Source organism: Symphalangus syndactylus, chromosome 13 (assembly GCF_028878055.3).
Source record: "Symphalangus syndactylus isolate Jambi chromosome 13, NHGRI_mSymSyn1-v2.1_pri, whole genome shotgun sequence".
NCBI classification, from domain to species: Eukaryota; Metazoa; Chordata; class Mammalia; order Primates; family Hylobatidae; genus Symphalangus; species Symphalangus syndactylus.
This window is the reverse complement of record NC_072435.2, coordinates 70550004-70565404: the sequence shown is the minus strand read 5'-3', so window position 1 is coordinate 70565404 and position 15401 is coordinate 70550004.

Sequence of the window (15401 nt, the reverse complement as noted above, 5' to 3'; positions counted from 1 at the left end):
GTAGAATAATATGAAAGCATAGCTATCCAGATGAAAAAAACACAAATTTGGATACGGAAGTTGAAAATATAGAACATCTATAAGAATGGGGAATTAATCTGAAGAGTATTTTACAACAGAAAAGATTGAGTTTGGAGATTTTCAAATTTAGGGGTAAATTTTGAAAAATAAAATGGAGCAATCAGAGATATTGAAAGGAAATAAGTAAAGGATAGGGATACATTCTCAGAGAGTTTGTGATATGCAACTGAAGTTCAGTGGACATCTGTTGAATGAAGAGCTTAGGAACTCGGTAAAGGGTAAGGCCAACATTTTTTAAAGTCTCCTCGATAGTCCAAGTGATGAGGTCTGCTCCTATACATTATTATAGGCTTGGGAATTGACTAGTTTGTGTTACGTTTCAAAAAACGGAAGTAAAATGTTAAAGTTTGGAGTTTATGTCCTGGTAAAGTGTTATCTAACACCAGTATATATAAGTGCTTATTATACTCATGCCTTTGCCCACACCAAAAGTGATCATTTGAAAAGCAGGATTTCAGGGGCACCCAACTAAATTGAGGTATATTCCTAAGTATATTATCAAACAATGTATGACACGTTTTATTTGCTTTTATGCCTTTCAGCTCCCAGCATGATCCCATTCCCTTATACTTCCCTTCTCTTTTGTGCTTACATTCTGCCAATCCACCTTTCATAAGTTTCTTTATTTATGTGTTTGTTCATGTAAAATATATGGCATTGTTTCTTATAATATATGTATATTCTTATAAATGTAAATATGAATAGCATGAACTTCATATATAATTACCTAAGTTGTATTATATTTCTTACTTTTCTTACTCTTTCCATATAAAATCAGAATTTTTTTTGATAAATATATTGGACTTATCCTTTTAGTGCCCACTTTCTAGTCTTCTATTGGCTTCTATCTACATTGTTTCCAATTTTTTACTCCTACTGGACTTCAGTGAATATTTTTATACATGTCTGTTTGTGTACCTGAGCAAAGCCTTCTCCAGAATTTTTTGGATTGTGGGTATATACATATCCTTACTTCATTAAATAATAGATTTTACTTCCAAAACAAATGCCATTGATTCCATCCAACAGTGCCTGAGGATTTCCATTTCTTGGCATGTGCGCCAACACTTGATACTATTAAGAGTCTTTGCAAACATGAAGTACGTGCAATGTATCTCATTGTGATTTTTATTTGCACTTCTTTGATTACTACTGTGGTTGACCTTTTTATTTACAATTTCTAGTGTTTGCTTCTACAGATAGCCCATTCATATCCTTTCCCTATTTCTCTTTCTGGTTATTTTTGTGACATTTGATTATAATTTTATTGTGTATTCCATATAGCAAACCAATTATTGATATTATTTACAAAAGAATTCACCCTTTATCTACTAGATACTATATTAGTCTTTTGTTTTTTTTACATCTAATGTTGCTAAACAGCAACCTCAGGCCAATGATTTAAATTTAAGGCTTTACTTTTTCATTCTAGAAACTTTGAGAACTTCTCATGGCATTCCATGTTTTCAGATATTTAGATTTACAAATATAAATATGCATTGTTTTGTCTTTTCTCCTCTGATGTGTACTTCATGAGGCTTCTCAACTGAGAGCATGTATCTTTCTTTAGTTATAAAAAATGATGACTGTGATATCTTCATTTGTTTCCTCCCCTCATTTTCTTATTTATTTTTCGCTTTCTAGGATTTCTATCAGCTAGAAATGGATACTTCTACCTTTAGTCTCTGCATCTCTTTTTTTTTTGTTTTATTTTAACTAATCTTCTTATTCAAAGAACATGGAATTTTGCCAAATGCAGCTGAGATTTTTCCAAAAACAAAATTCCAGATACATGCCAAGGCTTAAGTGAATGTTTGTTGCTGCCCTTTTCTTAAAGGAACAATTTACAATTATCCAAAAAGTCAGCCTTTCATCCCTTAATAAATTCAAAACACTATTTTTTTTATGTCCAAAGAATGGATACAACAATCTCGGGTCTTCATGCCATCCTCTACCCCATTCGTTGGTGTGGATTATCATGCTTAGTAGTGTAAGGACATCGCATGTGCATATCAGCTAGAAAATCTTTTTAAAAGGTCTCTGCATCTCTTAATTTCCATTTATAGAGTTAGGGTTAAGATTTGTATAAGCACATAAAAGCTTATCTCATTTAAAAAAATAGCTGTGTAACACAATATAAAAATAATTTATTGATAGGCATTTAGGTTTCCAATTTTTACCTCCACAAAAAAGAAATCATTTTACAATGTACAATTTGGTGCTCAGCTGGGAATATTTCTTTATAATTGTTTCTTAGAAGTACAACTGCTGAGTCATTGGAGATGCGCAGTTTTATTTTGATAGACTGTCAACTTGTATTTCAGAATGGTTTCTCCAATTTATACTCCCACTAGGAGCACATGAAAGTAGTATTCTTTGTAAACTTGTCAAGGCTTGATATTATTACTGTTTATAATTCTTGCCAATGTTATAAAAAGTAATTCTTTTTAATTTGTATTTTTATTATTAATAGTCGGGTTGAGCACCTTTATATATATTTATTAGGCATTTGTGATTTTTCTTTGTGAATTGCCTGTTTATATCTTGTTCCTTATTTTTATTGAGTTGTTTTTTATATTGACTTTTAAGAACTCTGTAAATATATTCTGGATAGTCATCTTTGTCTGTTATATATGTTGCAAATTGTTCCCCAGAACTTTGCTGAATATTTTAACTTTAATTATATTGTATTTTGTTTTAGGAAGGCTTTTAGTTTGTATGAAATAAAATTTGTCAGTTTTTTCTTTTGGCTTTTGTGTTTTAATTAGAAAATCCCATCATTAATATTAACTTATGTTTTACTACTTTTGTAATATTAATTAGCGTGGAATTTACATACTAATATTCTATTTTCTTCAATGTGTAAATCCAATTGCTCAAATATTACTTATTTCATTTCACTTTGCAATGCTGTCTTCATCACAAACCAAGTTAAAATATATACATGGATCTGTTTATGAATTTTTTATGAATTCTCTTTGTAATATATTTTAACTTCTGTTAATGAATCTTTTCTGATTACTTTTATTTTTAAAAATTTTATAGCTCTGTTTTCCTTAACATCCTTAGTTTATACTTTTAATTAACTTCAGAAATAGTTTTTGTTATCTTGTCATTGATTAAGACAGTATTTAAACATAGATTTATTTAATTGTTTTGTGATTGCTCATGATATAGCTTTCCCTTTTCTAGCTCTTTTTTAGGTCTCTTTGTAAACCTTAATAGTGCATTTTTGCTTCTCACTTTTTTTCTTAGTTTTTCCTTATATCTTTATTATTTTTGCATTTTAAAGTTTCCTAATTCTTCTTCGGAAAAGAAAATCCTTTTTCTTTTCAAATTTGTTAGCATGAAATTCTGTATGCTATACTCCTTATGATTTATAATTTCCTTGATATATTATTTATTATTATGCTTGTTTCACTTATTCTTGATAATATTGATCATTGCTTTTAATTTTATTGTTGCCTCCAAGAATTAGCTCTTGTCTATTTTTTCCTTAATCAACTTATTCCTAAATTTTGTGTTTAATTTTATTTTTCTTTTTTAAAATTTATTTTATCATAATTTTAGAACTGAATATAAATATGTTAACTTATTTTAATTCTGTAATTATGTAATTTTAAGTAATGGAAGCTATAAAATTTACTATTACATCTTTAATTTCCTCCCACATAATTAGATACATGTTTTATTGTTATTATCTTTAAGATCCACTCCGTTTAAGTTGTAAATATATAATTTACAATTTTAATAATATTTACTTTAAAACATATTAATTCATTCTTGCACTGCTATAAAGAAATATCTGAGATTGAGTAATTTGTAAAGAGAAAAGGTTTAATTGGCTCAAAGTTCCATAGGCTGTACAGGAAGCATGATTCTGGCATCGACTCTGCTTCTAGGGGGTACTCAGGAAACTTACCATCATGGTGGAAAGCTAAGGGGAAGCAAAGCACAACTTACATGACCAGAGCAGGAGCAAGAGGGAGAGGAGGAACGGAGAACGTGCTACATACTTTTAAACAATCAGATCTGGTGAGAATTCTGTCATGAGAACAGCACCAAAGCGGGAAATCTGCCCCCATGATCCAATCACCTCCCACCAGGCCCCAACTTCAGCATTGGGGATTACAACTCAACATGAGATTAGGAGCCGGCCCCGTGGCTCACGCATGTAATCTCAGCATTTTGGGAGGCCGAGGAGGGTGGATCACTTGAGTTCAGGAGTTTAAGACCAGCCTGGCCAATATGGTGAAACCCCAACTCTACTAAAAATACAAAAATTAGCCACGCGTGGTAGCGTGCGCCTGTAATCCCAGCTACTCGGGAGGCTGAGGCAGGAGAATTGTTTGAACCCAGGAGGCAGAGGTTGCCGTGAGCTGAGATGACGCAACTGCACTCCAGCCTGGGCCACAGAGTGAGACTCCATCTCAAAAACAAAAACAAACAAACAAACCCCCCAACAGGCTCCATGAGATTAGGGTGGGGTCACAGCTCCAAGCCATATCAAATGCTATTTAAATTAGTAAGAATTAGTTTATTCACCCATTGACTATTTGAAGGTCTACTATATAAAAATGTTAAAATATAAAATTATATGGCATTTATAATAAATGAACATGTGGAAGGCAAAAACATATATAAATCATTATGATTTAAAATTATGTTTCTCTAATTACTAAAGGAGTTTAAAATTTTTCATGTATTTTAATGTCATTTTAATTAATTTTTGTAAAATATTTGTATTTATGGTTTTCTACTAATTTTCTACTAGGGTGGAGTATTGATTACTAAAATTTTGCTAGATATTTAAGATTTTAATTTCCCAGGTTTATACATTGCATTTTTTTAAAAAAACACTTTTTCTTTTTAGTGCAGCTATGTTATCATAGCATTTTAAATTAAACTATAATTTATATACTGTGAAATGCACAGATCTTAAGAATACTATATAATAAATTTTGAAGAATGTATAAACCCATGTGACCCACATCCCAATCATTGCATAGTTCAACTGCAGCACAAAAAAAAATCCTTTTCTATTACCTCCCAGGTGATCACCTTCTCCTGCTTCCTGCCCTTCTCCATTGCTCTGATTTCTATCACCAAAGATTAGTTTTCCATGTTCTAAAAATGTATGTAAATAGAATCATACCAACTCTACTCTTTGGCATATGACTCCATTCACGCAACATGTTATCTGTGAAATTCACGCATGTTCTTGAGTATATCAGTAGTTTGTGCCTTTTTATTACTGTATAGTATTGTATTTAATACATTTACCAAAATTGTTGAAAACCAGTGGTTAAAAAAAAAGAAAAACTCAAAAGCCCTCCTGGGAAGTAAGATGATCTGGTAGAATTTAGATTAATGTATTATTTGTGATTAGTAAGATTTCACTGACTGTGTACTTTAAATATAATTATAATAAAAGTATAAAATGTTAATCTTTCTCACTTTTTCATTCCTCTATCATTCATCTCTCATAAAACATCATTAAATTACCAAGAGAATATAATAACAGCGAAAAATATGTACCAATAATAAAAATTAGAAACGAGTGTGAATTCTGCTTTAAAGACTTGAGTCTAAAGGCTGTAACAGAGGGAGAAAGTATATTGGGAAACCATATCATACCACAACTCACTGTGTATAAAATATAGCCAAACTCAGAGAACATTGAAAGAACTACTACAACTACCTAATTTTGAAAGGCAAGAGCTAGATAAAAATATGTTTTACAGAGAAGCAACCTTTTATCCTAATTAAGCCATCAAAATTTTCTAGATACTAGCAGTTATGTAGGGCAGGGAACCTGCTGTAGATATTATTCTCATATTACATTTTTAACTAAATTACAGAGATAGCTGAAGGTAGTTCCCAGAGCTGTCAAACCAGTGAGAATAGTTACATGGAAATAACTGGGACTACTCCACAATTACAAAGGAGAAAATTTTCAGCAACAAAGAGAAAAATCCATGCTATGATTGCACCCATGTATAATGTCCCTTTTCACTAATACTGCAAAGTAAAATGATAATAAATGTAAGTTTTTATGTTCTTGTGTTCTTGCTTTTATGATTTGAACTGGGACTCAATCACCCAATTTCTCAAAATTTATCTCAGCCCAATATTATTCAAGTATTTGAGCTCTCTCTCAAAAGTTAAGTAAACCAAAAAGTTGACCAATATATTGAAAACTGCACAATTTTAAATGAGATTAGTTTGAGGCAGTAAAATTCCCCCCTATAAAACAGACTTACTATAAGAAGTTAGAGAAGCCTTTTAAAAATCCATAATCTGTTAATGTATTATGATTTGAGGAAAACTAGAGTAGAGGTAATGAAATATCCAAGAAAAATATCTGGAGATTAAAAACATGATAGCTGGATTTTGAAAATGCAAAAAGCTGTATATTGGGTTATAACAAATACTAGATAAATGAATTGGTATTTTTATTCTGTCAAATAAAACAGAAAAGAGTGAAATGATAAATAGAACAAAAAGATTTCACGAAAACAGAGTTGACTGTTTACACTGTTGATTCTCTGCTAAGCATGTGCTGCACTAAACATATGTTAAAATAATGTCTCAGTTTTTCATAATGTTAGCGACGAGAGGTACATAGAAACTTTCCAAAATGAAATGCACAAGACAAAGAATGAATAAAAGGAGACTAGAACATTCAAGACTGTGAGACAACTTAAAAAGATATAACACGCCTATAATTGGAATACCAGAAGAACAAGAAAGAGAGAACATAGCAGAAGAAATATTTAAAGTAGCAATGTTTGGGACCTTTCCAAAATTAATGACAGATACCAAAGCAGAAATTCAAGAAGCTCATAGAACGTAAATATAATAACCCAAGCATACACCTATCTCTATTATAGCTAAACTGCAGAAAACCAAGACTAAGAGTTAGTCTTGAAAATAGCCTGAGGAGATAAGGTGAGGAAATCCTACTACAGAGTGTAATAAGTATAAGAATTACAGCTGACTTCTTGTCAGAAACCATGCAGGCAAGAAGAGAGTGGAATAAAATATTTAAGATGTTGAAAGACAAAACCCATCATCTAAAATTTTATATCCAGCAAATGTATCCTTTAATGTGAAGGGAAAAATTAAGATTTTTTTTCTGAATAAACAGTAAATCAGGGATTCATTGCTAGGAGACCTGCTCTGCAAGAAAAAAAAATCTTTACCTTTTTTAAGTTCTTAATGGATCTAAAATTTATCTATTTAAAGTAATAATAGTAACAATGTATTGAATAATAACAGCATATGGTTAAGTTAAATAAATGACACCAATGTCACAGAAACAGAAAAGGGGAACTGAGAATACTCTTGCTAAAGTAACTGCATTACATATGAAGTGGTATAGTATTACAAAAAGGTGGACTTAGATTAGTTAAAAATACCTACATTAGTTCAAAGCACATGTTGTAAACTCTAAGGTAACCACTGAGAACTTTAAAAATAGCTATAATTCTAAGGAAAGAGAATGGCATTCTATAAAAAGCTCAATTAAACCAGAGAAACCTGAGAAATGAGGAGGAAACAAAGAATAAATTTTCCAAATAAAAAATAGTTACAAATATGAATCCAATTATATATGTAATCATTTTAAATATGAGTAGTCTAAATAAACCACTTGAAAGATATGGATTTTCAGAGTGAATTACAAAACAAGACCCAAATATATAGTGTGCAAGAAAGCTACTTTAAAAATAGAGTGAGACAGGTTAAATGCAAAGAGATGAAGATAGGCATACCACACTAATACTAATCACAAGAAAATAGATATAACTTATATTAATTTGAGACAAAGCAGCCTTCAGAGTAATGAAGATTATGAGGTTTGAAAAGGGTGTTCCCTAATAATAATAGGGATAATTCTCCTAGGATATATAGCGATCCTAAGTGTGTTTACACCTAATAAATTGTGCTGGAACAATAGAAAGTCCAAAAATTGAACACAGACACAGAACTTAACCTTTTCACAAAAATTAACTCAAGCTGGATCATAGATCTACATGTAAAATGCAAAACTATAAAGCTCCAAGAAGAAAACACAGGAGAAAATCTACATGACCTTGGGTTTGGTGATTAGTTTTTTGATACAACACTCAAAGCACAATCCAAGAAGGAAAACACTAATAAATTTTAGTAAATTAAAACTTTCTTCTCTTTAAAGGACACTGTTAAGTGAATGAAAAGGTAAGCCAAAGACTAAAAGAAAATATTCGCACAATACAAGTCTAATAAAAGACTTGTAGCTGGTCATGGTGGCCCATGACTGTAATCCCAGCTACTCAGGAGACTGAGGCAGGAGAATTGCTTGAACTCTGGAGGTGGAGGCTGCAATTGTGCCACCGCACTCCAGCCTGGGCAACAGAATGAGACTTCTTCTCAAAAAAAGGAATAAATAAATAAAATAAAATGAAACAAATTACTTGTTAGAATTCAATAATAACAAAACAAACAACCAATTAAAAACGGGCAAAAAATATGAACAGACATATCGTCAAAGGAAATGGCAACAAACGTATGAAAAATTTGCTCAACATCATTTGTCATTAAAGAAACACAAAATAACAATGAGATACTACTTAAAACCTATTAGGAAGATAAAAAAATCCAGGAAACTGACTACACCTAATTCTGGCAAAGGTGCTGAGCAACTTATTTATTGCTAGTGAATATACAAAATGGTACAGCTATTTTGTAAGACTGGCAGCTCTTTAGAAAGCTAAACATGGCCATACTATATGATCTAGCAATTGTGCTCCTAGATATTGACCCATCTTAGTTGAAAAAATTATGGACACAAAAAAACTTGCACATGAATGGTTGTAGCAGCCTTATTCATAAACCACCAAAATTGGAAGTAATCAAGAGATCCTTCAACAAATGAATAGATAAACAAATCTTGGTACATTCATACAATGGAATACTGTTTGTTGATTAAAAAGAATGAGATATATAGCCATGTGAAGACATAGATGAATCCTGAGGGCATATGGCTAAGTGAAAGAAGCCAGTCTGAAAATCCTCCATACTTTATGATTCAAATTATATGACATTCTGAAAAAGACACAGCTAGAGGGATGGCAAACAGATCAATGGTTTCCAAAGGTTTCTGGGGAAGGGAAAAGGTTAAATAAAAAAAGGAGATTATTTTAGGACAATGAAATTATTATGTGTGATGCTGCAATGGTAAATACATAACACTATGTATCTGTCAAACCCAAAACCTAAGATAAAGATTAAAGATTAAAGATTATTGTATGCAAAAACCTTAGGAGAATAAAGGATCCCAGAATGGAATGCAGAATGCGACCCTCCTCCAAAATCTATCTATATTACCAATTTATGAGGCAATCTCACTGAAGAGCATGGGAGAAAAACCTGTTGACCTCAGTAACTTTGGAAGAGTGGAGTCTATACAACAGAAGACAACATGGACTTTACATAAACATTATGCTGTGATGTAAGGATAATATTGCTTCCCAGGTGTATTGATGAACAATTCTGAAACCCTCATACATGTATACTGGAATTGAACAAATCACTTAAGTAAATTGAATGGTGAATAGTGGGAGCCAGGTTTCTCTCAGATGGATTTTGAGGTAATCAAGGAAAGGGGGCTAGAATGATCCATATAAATTAGAGTTGGAGACCTCAGTATGAACTCATGTTTGGCTTAATATAGATACAGATGGTTACATATAGGAATGATTATACTATGTGTATATATATATGGGTTAGTGTACATACATCTATGTCCTCGTTCTGTCAGTCGAGGGAGCCTAAAAACAATGACACTAAAGTCGCAATGAGCATACCCAGATCTTGGTTTTGAATACCATTCTTGAATGAAGGAAGCCAGGCCTCCCTGGGAGGGAATGACTGATTCCAGCACAAGGCAGGAAATATTCAAGATGAGCCTGGAGCATGATGTAGTACCAGAAAGTAAAGAAGTACTTAAAAAAATCCAAAAAACGAACAAACAACCCATAATGATGCATGTAGCTCATAATTGCCAAAGCTGGAGCAATTTGAGCAACAAAATAAAAAGACAGTATTAGATTATAACCCAAACTATGAAATAAATACCCATGAGTAAATAGGGACATAAATAAATATTTGAATAAATAAATAAATAAATGGAGATCATAGACAAATCTTCCAAGCAGAATAATTTCAAGTAATTTATGTAGGTATTCTGCCTTCAAGAAATTGGAGAATAATTCCCCACTTTTTGAGCGTGAGCGGTGCAGAGTGACTTCCAAAGAGCATAGTATAAGGCAGTGGGGAATAAGTTTACACTGATAAAACTCCGAAAAACTCTACCTCAGCTGTGTGACCAAAGTTAATAGAGACATGTTGATTGTATGTACCATTGTTATCATGGAATGGGAATAGCAAATTATCTCTGTGTTCTTCTTTCTCAAATTATATAATTCAAACCTAATCATGAGGAAAAAATTAGAAAAATTTGAATTGAGGGACATTTTACAAAATACCTAACCAATACTCCTCAAAGCCATGAAAGTCATCAAAAATAAGGAAAGCCTGCAGAAAGTCACAGTCAAGAGGAACCTAAGTGGACATGACAACTAAATATTATTTATTATGGTTTCCTGGATAAGATCCTGGAATAGAAGAAGGATATTAAGTAAAAACTAAGGAATATAAATAAAATATGGACTTCCATGAATGATAGTAATATCAGTTCATTAATAGTGACAAATGCACCATAACAATGCATGATGTTACTAATAGTGGAAACTGGGTATGGGTGTATGAAAACTGTACTACCTTCTCAATTTTTCTGTATATTTAAAGCTATTCAAAACTAAAAAAAGCTTATTTAGAACACATTTGTGGAAGTAAATTTTTTCCCCCAAAGCAAAATGTTTTATTTGATCTGTAAATCTATCTTGTATGTCATTTATATAGTAGCCTAAAATAGGAAGACTACCAAGATGGACTCTTATTAATTTAGATGGTAACTGAATATGCCTAAGGGGAAAAGATCAATGGGAGAGAGAATGTCCTTGTGATATTACAGTGAGAAATCCTGCAGAAAACCACAAAATTCTTGGAAAGTTTCTCTGTGGAAAGAGTACAGAGAGGCACCTGAACCCAAACAACTGAGAATGAGGCCTTGACGTTTACCTTTTTTGGCAAATATAAAAGTCATACTTGCCGAGAGCATCTTGTAGTACCAGAAAGTCAGGAGGTGCTTAAAACTACTCATATGAATACTCTCTTATTTATTTTGTTGTCCAAATTGTACCAGCTTTGGCCAAAGAAAATAAATCACTGCTTTATCACGTGAAGTGACAGTTAGCATATAACATACACTGTCTCTAGACTCTATTTGATCTCTATTTCTTGGATATAGTCATTTAATCCAAAGTTGCTATTCAACTTAACTGAACCACCACCAAATTATATTTCTCTAGCTTTTCTTAGAGTATCTGTAAAAGAGATTGCCTACACTCAAAAACTGCCCTACAAAGAGTTTATGACCAAAATTTCCCTGACCTGGAGTCAGAGAAATTTTGGTTTAAGAGAGTGTCAATCAAGAGTGTGAGAGCATTACAGGCATAGGGAAGAGTATGTGCAGAGGTCCTGTGTGGAAAACGACATTGGAGGATGTCATATTAGAGAAAATTGAATAATCTTTTCAACAAAATTTACTGCATTTCTATTACAGGTTGAGAATTCCTAATCTGAAAATTCTAAATTTGAAATGCTCCAAAATCTGAAACTTTCTGAAGGCCAACATGATGCCACAAATAGAAAATACCACACCTAACCTCATGTGATGGATCACCATCAAAATGCAGTAAAAAATTTGTTTCATGCGCAAAATTATTAAAAAATATTGTATTAAATTACCTTCAAGCTACGTGGACAAGGCGTATATGAAATATAAATGAATTCTTGTGCTTAGACTTGGGTCTGATCCCATGATATCTCATTATATATATATGCAAATATTCCAAAATCTGAAAATTTTCTGGCTCCACATATCTTGGATAAGGGTTACCCAACCTGTATGCCAGGTTTTTGGATGGAAGGGAGATCTCCGTGGTTGGAGCACAGAAAGCAAAGGAGAGACGGAAAAATGCATTAGAATATATAACTTGCCATTCGTAAACTTACTATTTCCTAATAAAAATAGCTTCATTTTGTAAAGTTCATAAAATATACCATTATAATCAGTTCTGGAAGTGTTATTTAGATAAGAATGGTCTTCAGGATTTTTCACTTTGTTCTCTGCCCTTTGGAATATTAGAAAGATATTAGATTCTCTCTAGGCTTTCACCAGCTCATCTCTACTCACTAGGATTTCTGAAAGATGAATGCCCGTCACATATTCTTCAGCAAATTCACTTGCAAGTTATTTTAACACTCCAGGGGTAATTCACCCGATCTAAGAAAATTGGCCTCATTTTGAGAGCTTACTGTGTCTCTTCAAATATCTTATGATCTGGCTTTAAACTCCTGGCTGGTCAGTCTATTCTACTCTATAAACATTCATCTTGTAGGGTAACGCAAAATAGTTCAGTTTCATTTTCTTCTCATAATCCATTAATATTCCCTCAAGATCCTCCTTCTTTGGTAGTTTTTTTGCTCCAAAAATGAGCAAAATTTGTTTTTTTTATTTGTCTTTAATTTTTTTTAAGTTTGAATGCATTATGAACCAGACTTCTTGAAAACATTCTTAGGTGTCATTATTTTATAATTGCCACTGGCTTGTATTTTTAAGTCAAGTGTATTACTTGATTTAAAAGCATTCTTTATGGCTATATTAGCCTTTTTTTCTTTTCCGTCTACGACCTGTCTCATCAAAATTCTTTCCATAATGATGTAAGCAGAATTTTTTTTTGTGGAACATTCTGAAATGCTTGCGGTCTTCCTTCTTAGGTTCCACCGTCCTGAGTCCATTTTCACTTTGTTTTTAAACTAATAAAAACATTTTCTTCAAAGATTTAATGACTGTCTAAATGTGCTCAGGATTTTCTTTTGTTGTTATTTTAAATTCTAAAGAAGTATTATTTCCTGTACCCATGGTTCTTATCACTTTTACTTTTCCAACCAATTTTTCCCTTTTGTTTGTTATTAAGTTCAGAGTAGCAATTTCCCCAGTTGCTTCCACTACCCTCTAAGAGGTAAAATGTCAATAGAAACAATGTAGTTATGAAGTGTTTTGACAGTATAGGGCACTCCTACCAGTTTAGTGGGCTGACAGCATTTTTTTGTAAGAATATGGGAAGAAATATTATGGCAGCTAACTCAGCTATAATACAGCACCATAACTCATATGATCTTCTATTTTAAAAAGTTATGGAACAAAGCTGAGTTGTTCTTATACAAGGTTCTACATGATCCAGACTCTGTGCTCCTCTCGAATTTCAAATTACACTGATCGCTTGCTCACACATCATAGTTTAGCCATGATCTGCTAATATAGCAAGCTTTTTTTTTCTTTCTCAGGGTATTTGTTTATTTAGTTACCTATGCCTGGACACCATTTTCCCACCACTCTGCACAAGGGATTCTTTTTAATGTTTAAGTTTTATCTTGCAATTTACTTTTCTATAACAATTCATGGTTTATACTGTTCATACCATTTATGATAATTTGAAGTTATATAGTTTCTTATTCACTTGTTTTTATATTACACCAGTGACAAAGTAAGTTCTAAGAGGTAAGAAACTTGGGTGTCTTTTCATTATTGTATGCTCATGATTTGAAGCAGTACTTCATGCATATAAGCCCTGAATAAATAATTGTTAAGTAGATAATACAAAGTATCCTAAAATAAGTTCTTTGCAAAAATGAGTTAAATAAAATTGTTCAGCCACTGTTTCTGTTTGTCTTATGTCATTACTAAATTAATACAGGCAAATCATACTTTTTTTGGGTAACCTTTAGCAAATGGTAATAGAGAAATGCTTTTAGAAGTGGCAGCCAAAAAATGCAGATGATCTAGAATGTCTAGAAAAATGGACCAAATATAAACACAAAATGTCTTGAAATCACATAGAGTCAACAGGTAGTCAGGAATTATGAAGTCAGATTCAGGGATAGATAAAATCTCTGAGAAGTGAGCCTGACACTTGGGGTAGTATTTCAAGAAGAGATACGTGTCAATTCTAGAAAAAAAGGCTTAGAGGGAAATAACTGAGCAAAACCTAGATAGACTTTCAGGATCATGGGAAAATATTGGTACCCAGAATTTATCAAGAAGGGATAGCACTAGTAAATTTCCCACCTTTGGATTGGAATTTGAAAGGTTACACCATAGAAATAAGATTGAACAGTAAGTAGAAAAACTCTTCAAAAAACGTTAGCCCAGATCAAGTCACCCTTATCTCTGTAAAAGGATCTAAGTGATCTATGATTAGTAGCTTAGTAGCTCTCCTAGCTGCATAGATTTTAAAATATTTAACAATATATAGTTATAAAGAGTACCCTTAAATGTCAAATTTTAATTTGCAAGATTAATTAAATTAGTCAAGCACTTATTTGTCCTGGCTAATTGCTAAACTAGAATAGCCAATTCCTAATTTTTTTGAGTAACCCTTAATAAAAAAGATTATACAGCAGTAAAAGAAATGCCTGCAGAAGGTTCATCCTTTCTAGAGGGAGTTAATGTCATCACATTTTCATAACATTTCATTATAATTTCAATAAAAAATGAAGTAATTCATGGAGGCAGTCAACATGATTAACAACCAAGAGAAGAGAATATAGAAGTAACCAGTAAGAAATAGAGATAATGAAGTAAACAGACAAAGACTTTAAAATAACCATGGTGTGCCTGTTTAAGGAATTAAAGGAAAAAAATGGAAAAATTTTACAGAAAAAGTGAAACTATAAATAATAACAAAATGAAAGAGTGATACCAGGAAAACAGTGAAATAGGAAGTGCCTCACTCATATCCCACCACAGCAACAGTATTTATCCATGGACAAAATTGCCTTTGTGGGAGTTTTGGCTCCAGGTAGGAGGTTGTGAAATCCTGATGGAGCCCAAGACTGAGTAGCGCCATTTTGAAAAGACAGGTAGTCACCCATCTGGCAGGATTACTGATCATGGTTCTGGCTATAAACCTAAAAACAGCTATGTACTCCTTTGGATTCAGCTACAACTTCATTTGGCCTTAGTTCTAACATAAGAACCATCTGCCAAGAAACACAGGAAAAGCCAAAAGCACCTGGGACTTCAGTTCAGGCTATGGACCCTGAAGTAGTGCATGATCCAACTCCAGCCCCATTAAGTATGGTCCAGGAGC